The sequence below is a fragment of the Triticum urartu genome, chromosome 3A (genome assembly GCF_056163025.1).
Source record: "Triticum urartu cultivar PI428250 chromosome 3A, HENAU_Tu73, whole genome shotgun sequence".
NCBI classification, from domain to species: Eukaryota; Viridiplantae; Streptophyta; class Magnoliopsida; order Poales; family Poaceae; genus Triticum; species Triticum urartu.
Genome location: NC_141875.1, coordinates 712,638,326 through 712,650,053, shown reverse-complemented (window position 1 = coordinate 712,650,053; position 11,728 = coordinate 712,638,326).

The following is an 11,728-nucleotide window of genomic DNA, read 5'->3' as shown; positions in this document are numbered from 1 at the left end:
CCAAGGAATGAGCACAAAATGTGAAATCCATGGAAAACGCTCGTGTTGCACAACTCAAGAGAGACGCTAGCACGATTGCTCAATAGGCGGATACGACACTTGTGCACAACCTATAAGAAGAAAAATTTATGAGCTTTCTATCCTAAGTATGCTATGTGTATGATGTTCCGGTGTTTCGCATACGATGATCCAAGATGATCAATATGGTAGTATGGTATGCAATGTGGCGATGCTCTGGCTCTTGCTTACAAGCTTCTTTGCTCTCTTTTATTTTGCTTAAAAGCTTATTCTCTCTTCTTCTTCTTTTTTGATATGGCCACTATGCGAAATGCACAAACCAAGATAGCTATTTTGTATATGCGGGAACAATCTTGTGACACAAGAGATGATATGATGCCAAGATGATACCAATATGATATGGTATGTATGCAATGGAAGGTATGGATCACTAATGTGCACAAGGAACGTTGCCTACAATACTCAAATGGCTAGTCTCGATAGGCAAGTGACGCAAAATGGGCTAAGGGGTTAACAATGTAATGGCAGGAATGTACAATGATGGGATACCATGATACCAAGATGATATAGAGGTTATCGTTCTTGCTTACAGTTAGGTTGTCAAAATGGTGAAGTGGTCGATGTCGATGATGACCTCATGGCGAAGATTAGTGGCGGTGGTCTTGGTGTAGATACCAAGATGATGTAGACCCATCCCTAAGTAGCCGAAGCACCTTAGGAAACGGTAAAAACCGCAAACTCAAAATCTCATACGAAAAATGTCATATGGTGGAATCGCAGATGGCAATGCGGAAGTGGTAGTGGTGGTTGACGAAGAAGCAACCGTCCCTAAGTAGCCGAAACACCTTAGGAGACTCAAGTCACCACTCAAACAACCACAAAAGCTATATAGAGCAAAAAGGGTTAGGTTGCGGAAGGCTATGGTGGTTTTGCGGATGATATGGTGGAGGGCCTAGGCAAAGATGCCAAAATGTTAAAAAATTTATGGAGTCAAATGGTGATGGGACCTATCTAGGTGGATGGGGGATTTCAATAGCTACTCAACGAGCTAAAGAATGCGAAAATCGGACTCCGGATGTGAAAGTTATGGCCGAAACTGTGAAGTGCACGCGACTGCTGTAGGGGGGTCGTGCGCACGGGGTCCCGTGCGCATGGTACACACACCGAGGGCACGGGGTCACCTGGGACACGCCGGTTTGGCGGAGTTCTTCGCCATCTAGGCTCCAAATGGATGGATCTCGTTGCTGTCGTTTGGCTAGGTGGTATGGGCGTGGTATGGGAGGGTGGGGGTGGGCAGAAACCAAGTGGCCGAAGCGCACTGGAAGGTCCGTGCGCACGGGGTCTGTCTGGCTCGTGTGCACGGAGTCCCGATGGCCCGTGTGCACGGGGTGTTCTGTGAGCGGACGAACTGCTCTGGATCCGTGGGTAATTTCGAATCTGAGGTCAAAATCGAAGGATGGGAGGTAGGGGAAGCCGGAGGAAATCTAGATCCACTTGAAGCCAAGCAAATCCATGGATCAAATCCAACAAAACCTCATCAAACCAACAAATCTAAAAAAAATTGGGGCTATTTTTGGTGGGGAATTTTCGAAAGTGGGACAAAATCAACAAAACTAGGTTAGAAAACAAAGAGGGGGGCTCCAATTTCGTGATCAACCTGGCTCTGATACCAAGATGTTGTAGGGTGGAACCCTAAGTGGGGATCTTTCATGAATTGGAGGGCGGATCCCCCATGAACAAGAAGAACACAAGAGGGAAAACAAGAGGAACACTCAATTGACTAGATCCAATCACACATATGCTAGATCCAAGAACACACAAGAGTTCACTATGATCCAAGAACAGCAAAGGAAAGATACAAGATACTAGTTCATCCCACTCCTATGAGGAGAGAGGTCTTGATGATCCTATGATGGGGATCCTTCCCACATGTGGGGTCTTGATATCCACAAGTGGATCTTCTCCCTTAGGAGGCCATGATCTCCTAGAGGAGTGGGTACAAGGAGCAAAGCTCACATAATCATCTCCTATACTTTGCTATCCCTAACAAATGGTCTAGGTACGGAATATATAGGTGGCTGGAGGTGAGGGACGGGGTGGATGAAGAGGAGACCCAAACAGCAATCACAGTCGTCCATCCTGTAGGGCCCGTGCACACGATGTAAGTTGGGCCCGTGCGCACGGGGGTCGCATGGGCACGGTACAAGCCCGTGCACACGGGGTGCTCTAGCGCCAGCTCCCTGTGTAGTCCGTGCGCATGGGGTCTTCGAGGCCCGTGGGCACGGGGTCGCCTGGGAGGTGCAGAGTTGGTCTTGTTGCACTCCTTCTTCCTCCTTGTGGCCTTGGGGTCCTTCTCCTTGGCCTCCGGGATGCTCCCCAACTGCTTGGTGGCGGTCGTCCTCGTACCTAGTGATGCACAATGATCCATGGTGAGGTAGCGACCAAGTCCAATAGATATTCAGGTAAATCTTGAAGAGGAGCGGGTTCACCTTAAGTCCGGCAGGTCCACTTGGAGCTTGATGTGCTATGAAGGTGTACATGGTGATGTCCGTAGGATGCTCCGCATCAATGGGGATGTGGGAAGATCATATCCGTAGTTGTGAAACTACTGATCTACCATCTAGTAAATACAAAAATATATTACTAATGTTCCCACCATTTTGGTACAGACCCGCCTGTTTATTTTTTTAATGATACTTCCTATTTTTCTACCACCTGTATTACTTTTGGTGGGTGCCTATATTTATTACCACCATGAAACTCATATTATTATAATACTCTTTATTCCTAAATTTAATACTTTTTAAATAACTTCACCATATTACTTGTCAGCAAAATTGAAAACGGTCTGTTCCTAAAAGTACCACTTGTGTTTTCCAACCGATGTAACCAAGCTCAACTAATAACCTATTGTTGCACAAATCTCCACTATCTAAAAAGAACCTAAGGTTCCCTTTCCTTCCAAGAGGACCACGTCCACGTCCCACCTTCCGTAAGAAATTCACCACCGTAAACAAATAAATAGTAGTAGTTAATCTCTTATATTTGGTAACCCAATAAAGTAGATCAATCACGGGCACATGACTATTTAGCCATGTTACAACGCACAGGCACATACTATTTGTTCTCGTGGCAACGCGCGGGCATGTACCTAGTCACTGTAAAAGAAAGGAATGATGGTACGTCTCCAGCTCACCCACAAAATGGTATGTCGTTTTCATGGTACGTTCTTCCAACCTCGCCATCCTAGCACTAAAGTTCGGGTTACTTTTCATTTTTTCCCAAGCTAGACCTAATGGTGTTCTTGTCCCTTGCAACTTTAGTTTCGAGAGATCTTAACCCATGCTTTACTTTTCACTTTGATCATCCCCCCCCCCCTTGAGACTGATGGGTGGGGCCGGGTCCACTAGCCATTGACACAATCCTGGGGCAAATCATCAAACCCCTGATAAAGTGTGGCAAATCATCTAATCCCCCTTGTTGTTTCCTCTGTTTTCTTAGCGTTGCCACAAGATATGGTAGCCTCTTTGTGATGGCAAAGAATTTGTTCCAGGTCTCCTTATATGGCAAGAAATAGAAAGAAAAAATTATTTTAATCACTTTAATTTCAATCCAACATGAGTCTTTCCACGTATTAGGGCATGTACAATGGTTGATGAGCCAGTCTTATCTTAAGCCCATCACGTAATCTAGTGAAGACAAAAAAAGATGCACAATGGGTGATGTCTTAGCCCTATCTCTAACAACAAGATATCCCTAAATATATGGTGAGGCAATTATTGCTAAGAGATCATCTATTAATGTAGAGAAGGCAAGCCTTTTCTTATAGTTTCTCTCTCATCCACCCCATCTTTTATCCTATGTGTCACTCCTAATATGGCACCATTGTACATGCCCTAATAGTACCATGTGCAATAGTTGTCACTCTTGTGTTTTCCTATTGGAGCTGTGTCGAATATTATGTACAAGGTAGGTTACATTGGACCGTGAGTTGTATGTTGTGTAAATAGGATATGGAGTCATGCCCTATAGGACACTTGTATCCTAGGCCTCCTATATAATATGGGGTTAACACACGATGTAACCAATGCAGGCATAGGGAGCCGGCGACGTGTGCTGGCGCAAGGTGGCCGGTGTGTGGTATTGTGACGGTGTCACGGGGAGGAGCGCCCGTAGTCATGCCCTAGGGATATAGCGATGTTCGGTGAACCTCGCTAATAAACCTCGGTATCATGCCTCGTCTGATTGTTTGCTCCTTAGTAGATCAACTGCGCCTTAGATTATCTAACATTTCCCATGTTCCCATGTTTACATGATCCCTTGCACTGATGTGGTGGACGAGGGGCTAACAACAAAAGTTGTAGTATGTCGTATTTGTTTCTTGATAATTTCGTTGGCGCAAAAACGGGTTGTTATTAAAATTTTCCTGTATAACACTCATTTAGGGCAGTAAACTTGTGTGATGGGTTACCAGGTGTATCGGCCAAGAATTATGGTGTTGATTTCTTTAATACGAACTTGTAAAATTGATTTTGAAGACTTGTAAAAATGAATGTTACATAGATATTTGACCTTTTTATTTTCAGTTAACCATCTTGGGTGACTCAAGTAATGCGCTTATATATGTTTTTATTGGAAAATGCAACTACAATTAATGTGCCAGTGTATCTGAGATTGCAACGGGAGGATAAAGTGAAGCAGTGACAACGATAGTGGATGCGAGAAGCTGGCGGAGAGAAATGGAGATGAAAGGAAATTTATTGTACATTTACATAATAGAGGATTAGGAATAGAACCCTCGGGCAAGGAATGATCACAGTAGATCGGATGAGTGTCATAGAGGCATGAACAGGAGTAACACATGTTAGCATAAAAAAATCCTATGTGTCACCTCAAATGTAATATGGGTTCGTATATTGCTGCAAGTGAACAGTGAATATTAATAATTTAATGAAATATTTTCTAGTTTTGTTGGTGTTAGCCACCCACGGTGCTAAGAAGTAAACTCCAACTCGGAGGGGCAAAGCTTTAGTGTTTTTCGCAATGCGATGAAAATAATCCTTTAACCAATGTCTTTATATATTTTGTTGCTCCATATATAGCAACCGCATTGGGCATTAGCTAGTAAATATAGATAACTAGCTGAGTCAACAAGATGGATGCTACTAACTTATCACCACGAAAGGACTGGACAATTTGTTTCGCTACTACCAAATATTCATGTCTTTCATTGTTTATGAAATTTAACATTGGTGTTGCATATCTCAAAATATTTGTGTAAATTCTTATCATTTCCATTGAAATACCGCACATTTCTAACATATCAAGCATATCTTTGCTTCCAGGGATGCAGTAACCTATCAGCGGAGATAACGAGCACACAACCGGTGAGGGTTGTTTGTGTATTACCTGTATTCTTTAAAAAGGTAGAATCTCTTATTGAAGTGCCAATGGCCAGACCTCCAACAACACATAAGGTACACTATCTTTGCTTTCAAGCAAAACCAGTACATGTTATTCCATCAACCGCAACTGCACCCTTTGTTTCCCTGAAGGAGAACCCCTCCTGTTTTATGTTAAACTAGCAAGGTGACCCGTGCATTTGCGCGGCTAGATTTATTATGTTTCAGTGTATTTGGATTAATTTCTCACTTGGCTGTTTGCTCATAGTCAGGCGCGCTTCTTAATTGGCAGTACATGGCCATCTAAATGTCTATTGACAACATCATAAGTCTGGAATTTGGTAGAAATCTTTCTTTTCCTAAGTTGCTCATGACCATTTTGGTCTGTGGCAACGCAAGTCGAGTGCTATTGCGGTAGAAAACACCATGCGGGACCATAGACCAATCGTAATAAGTTTGAGCTAACCCTATTTTTACTTTAATTGACATCTATTGCTTAATTCAACACTAAGTGTCAGTACTACAAAATCATTGTACTCCTTTCGTATGTTTCATCGTTCGTGCATGTTATGCAGTGGAATTCATATTTCTATCACTCTTACGGTGCTGATATAATGCATGCAATGCATTGGACATTTATATTCTTCCAAAGTTACCATTTTTCCTCTCCGGGCTTCTGGCTATCATGAAATACACCAGCGACTGACAATTTTGTGAAGTACATACATACACAGAATATTTTCTTATATTTTATGGTGAAACATATCTCAACTCATCTTTGTCCCAGTCAAATGGTAAACAGTTTTTTAAAATTTAGTCATTCATAGAATTACTGAAGTAAATACAGAAACAATTTCTTTATTATTTTAATGATGAAACATGTGTATATTTTCCTTACGTAATACTAATTTTTTTAGTCACTAGTACTAATTAATTAATTGTATCCAGTAGATACCAATTTGCTAAGAAGCGAATGAGTCAGCCAAATTATTAAGCAAAATGACAACAGAGTGATGTCATTATTCCTAGTTTAGGATGCCTATACTACGAACGAAACTGATGTGTGGACGATGGAGTCTGGACGATAGTTGCACGACTGCTAATCAAGCCGTCTGCTGCATTTTCATGATTTGCATGGACGCACTGATATGCTCTGTCGGGCACAGATCGTTCGCTGTGCGTCGTGTGTATAGCAGCGTTGTACCCAAACCGTCCGCACGTCCTTGTCATGCATGCACGCAACAAGAAAGTGAAAGTGTGAAACATCACATGCATTATTGGCGGGCTTGTGACGAAACACTCTACTACTGTTTCAAAATTTCCGCCAAACACTCTACTATGTCGCCGTGTATGCATGCATACAGATACAGACATATAGTAATATATACGGCATACACGGTGTTTATTGTTATTTGTTAAAGCAGTAATGGAGTACTGTATATGTTGTGAACAAGCTATAGGAGTAGGTAATAGACCAGTATGTGTGTCGATTGTATGGTACATTCATTTCTGACGAGTAATTTGGAACGGAGGAAGTAGGTCTTGTCTCTCGTGGGAATAACTAACACTTACGTGCATGCAAGCATTGACCATTTCCGACTCTCCATGCATGCGTCATACTCCCCAAAAAGCATGGGATTCGCACACCTCACGTGCGCCACATAGCAACCTTCCATCCGAAAAAGGCATTTGACCGATTAACCTTCTATCCGAAAATACCATTTGGATACCGGACTCTAGATAACACTTTTTCCATCATAAAAAAGTTATTTTTTTCAAGGGATAAAAAATTTATTGTTACATGTATATAAAGAAGTCTATATACAAAATTTTATCAAAAATATTGTTTTCATATCTGGTGCGTACAAAAAAGGACAGATCCATATTAAAAACTGGCTACCTTCTTGTTGTATTTGGGCCGGAATTCTATCTTTTTGTGTGGCCTCCAAATCATCGTACTAATTAATAAAACTTTAAAAATATGTACTGATATTGTATATGTAATTGGTGAAAAGTTTGGATTTTTTTCAAACTTTGAAATAACCTTTTCTTTTGCACGACTTTCAAATTCTGGGATCATTGTAGCCTAGCCTCCAAAAGTAGGCACTCCCTTCGACCGCTTTCTCATTAAAAAATAAACCTACTTATCCTTTGCTGCTCATGTTGGTGTCATGCATGAGGTAATTAAGTTCATTGGATGCTTTGCACGCGGCCTCTTCATTGATGTTAATTGATATGGTACAACTTGGAGTTATTCATAAATTAAAAACCATCCTGTTCGTGGAATGTGTGGAAGTCTATAACCAGTACATCTTTGAAGAAAAAAATATTTAATGGTGTAGCTCCTTTTTCTTTGCCATGAAAAAGCACTCAGAACATATGGGGGATGACCTTGCATGCATGTGTATTGTGTGGCCTGTTTAATTGCTGCCCTGGACATCATGCTTGGCCAATTCGAGTTGAGTATGTCATATCAGACCACTGCTACTATGTTTCCTTTTTATTCTGGCAATCCTAGGATGCACTCAAGCGCCCACTCTCGGTCACATGGACTAAGCTAATGATGCTCTCCGGTTTCCTTTTTTTTTACTGATAACGTTCTCAGGTTTTCAGGCCAGGCTATCGCCAGATTATCCAGGGCACAAACAAAACAAAGTGGATGCACATATTAGGGAAGTGCCTGGTCAGGCATGTTTGCTCCAGGGAAGCAACCAAACAAGTTTATTCTATTTGAACTCAGCAAAGTTTGCACAAAGCATGACTTTTTTGATAAAGAAAAAGTGTTCTGTAACCAGAAATCCAATTCGGCTCCCGGGTGCACGTGCTCCTGCGCGCGGAAATAAAATTTGAAATGTCAGAAAAATCCCAACAATATTCCTATATGTTCATAGTCACATCCGAATACTATCTGAAAACATTTAGGCAAAAAGGTTAAGCATTTCAGCCTGTACAAAAAAAACAAATTAAACACCAAATGTTACCCCCAAATGTCACCCCAAATTTGCTTTTTTTTCACCGACGAAACATTGCTGCTCCGTTTCGCACGAAAATTCAAGCATGCTTGTGACACTAACACAAACATCTACAAAAAAAAGATTTTTTTTTAAAAACATTTACTCTTTTTATATTACTGTTCATCCAGGAGCAAATGCTCCTGAAAGTGAAAACGCCACCCTATTTGTAACGTGGTACTCAGAAAACCTTTCTTACAAAAATATATGTCGGCTACCTATGAATATATGACAAACTACTAATATTTCTTTTAAATTAAGTTGGCTTATGCGAAATAATAATATCTAGTCAGTCTAGACGTATACAAAGTCTGAAATGTGCAGATACTTGACTTTCAGAGTTATCAGACAGAAAACCAATGCATAACATCATCAGCTTAACTAGAATAAAACTTGATATAAAAATATTTTAAGATCTGTGAGTTGGATCATCGATTCATGAATTTGCATGTGGCTTTGACTATTACTTGTGTCCACAAAGGAGGAAACACAGAGAGGTTTCTAGTAGAAGTAGACAGGTTCAGCTGAAAACTTCACGATGAAAAGTCGACTTTTACAAAAGAAAAGTTTGATGTTTGGTTGTCCTTTGGTTTTTGTCACTCGAAGACAGACTATACCAAAATGAATGATGTGATTAATTACCACCTCTGCACAGGGCCGGCCCTGAGGGGGTGGCAGGGGGGCGGCCGCCGAGGGCCCCGAAATCTAGGGGCCCCCTCCAGGGTTCGCAAGGAGCCCATGGCCCAGACCATAAGGAGGCATCGACCTAGACGCACGGAAAAATCCCTGTTTTCCTTCTTCCCATCGCGAGTTCGCCGCTTCGCGACGATCCTATTCCCCCGAGGGCCCCGATCGCGAGTCGCGATGCTGATGTAGATCGCTCTCCGCCATGCGGCCGGCTGGTCTTCCTCCAGGTCCCCGGTCCCGTTGTGTTATCCCCCGTTCGTAAGATGCCTCTCATGTGCAAGACGAAGCCACCCCACTTATAAGGTAATCCCTAACCTCCTCTTTCTAGTTGGTCACGTTCATATGGTGCAGCAGCAGTCAGATCTTAGAAGGTCTCGCATATGATGCAGTATAAAATTTTAATTTCGTGTGCCCGTTGCTCTATTTCTTAGTTCAATCTAGACTTTGTCGACACAACACCAATCGCCTTATCTATTGAAAAAGTTGCCTGCTATGTGTTCGATTGTCGTTCTTTGCATTCCCTCTCCAAATTATCATGACTGCAAATTTAACTTAAAAATGAAAGAAGGTCTCAGCTATACACACATAACTTCAATCCAAACATGGTTATATAATAAAGCCACTCAGACTCCCGTAGCCGTCGGGTACGTAAATGATCTTCTATTATTTCCAATGAACCTTTTTAAACTTTAAACCTTTCATATTGATGTTTGCCCTGTATCAGGTATTCGATTTGTCTAATTAAGTAAAGGAATACACTATTTACAATTTTCGTTTTATTTTAGAACAATAGACAATAATAAGTTAGGTAAAGGAATGAATCTAAAAAGAAATGAGATTATTATTTTGATCTTTAAGTAGGGGCCCCTGGTTGTAATTTCGCCCTGGGCCCCCGAAATATCAGGACCGGCCCTGCCTCTGCAGAAAAGTGCACGGACATCTAATTCCTATAGCAAAGCCAAGGCAAGGCCACAACACACCTAATGTGCAAGAAAGGGCAAAAGCCTCTACGAACCCAACTATAGTGACCTTGTTGGTTACTGTCGTCGCTTTCAAAATCGGCAAACCACCTTTCGAATAATATCTTAAGGAAAATATCAGTTCATTATAAGGAGATAGGAGGAGAAAGTGAGCTGGTGAACTGAAGGGAAATCCTATGGAGTTACCCGCACTAGAAACAATCGATTGGGGCAAAAACATATTACTTCCTCTGATTCAAATTAATTGATGCATACTTAGTACAATTTTAATACAAAGTTGTACTAAGTGTGCGTGAATTATTATGGATCGAAGAGAGTAGTACTTTCTATTGTTCAAGATAGTTACTTATTATAGTAAAAAAAATAACACAAAATCACCAGGAACATCCAAGCAAATACTTAAGAAGAATTAAGCGAGATAAATCCATGAAACAATCACATTAAAGGCTTGGTTTGCATGGAACAACCTTTTACAATTTTGTTGGCAAAACACCATGTATGCGGTGATCTTTTTTTGCATAAACCACCGATCGGTGACTTAGGGCATTTTAATTACTTTTCCAATATGTGAGGTCCATCCGTAAGTGCTGAGGTGGCAACTCGTATGCATGTTTCATTGAGATGAACGTGTAACCCACCTCTCAGCTGGGTCATCTTTTTCGGTTCCCCTTACCCCCTGTTCTCATTCAGTTGTACACATCCTCGCCAGCAGCAGCACACACCCTATGAGCAGTAGATTGACAACCAATACGTTCCTCTCTCGTTGTTCCCCCACTGTGTTCCCTCGACGTCTTCTTCCTCGCTCACTGCCTCGTTCATCTTCACCTTCCACGACCACGTCGTCGGTGTTACCGGGACGGCTTTTGATGCGATCCACTAACTTCTTGAGCGCAGTGGCCTCATGCACGAACTTCTTGACTTTCTGTCAAAAAAAAGGCACTCTAGCATAGTCAACATATCTATGAGATTTGCCATAATTTATGACGTGTCCAACATATTTGGCCTTCCAGGCTCCCTATTTGCCGTCTTGAGGCCAACTTTTGAAGCGCACTCCAAGCGGCAGTTGCATGTGGCGTGAAGGAAACTTCACGTGATCCCCGTCTCATATGGGATGACAGGGAGATTTGGGGAAAAAAATATTTCCCATTGACAAGTCGACCTGGAGTCTGAGTTTCTGCATCACCTCAACAACCTCCATATACCGCATATTGAGACTCTCCTAGAGTTGCTCTTATTAGGTGATAGATCCGATGCAGCATAAGTCATTGCAATATCCTATGAGCTGGATACCCGGTATGGCCGGCGCTGGCTAGGTCCTACTGTCAGTTGGAGTCCCAGTTATCTTGCCAGGCCAGCAAGATTTAGGCAGTTATTACTACACCAAACCGTGTGTTTCTTGCACTTAATGTGTGTGTTCTAGTGCAATGTATGTCCAACTATACTGGGTATGGAACATGCGTCGCCGTGAAATTGATGACGATCGTTGTGTACACGGATCGGGGGACGATCGGGCAAACAAATTAATCAACGGCTATTTGAACCTGCCTACGCTTGGACAATGCCTACATCGCCGTGAAAGGCGTCGCGCGAGTGGCACCTGACAACAACTAAAGGCACGGACAGTGCTCCA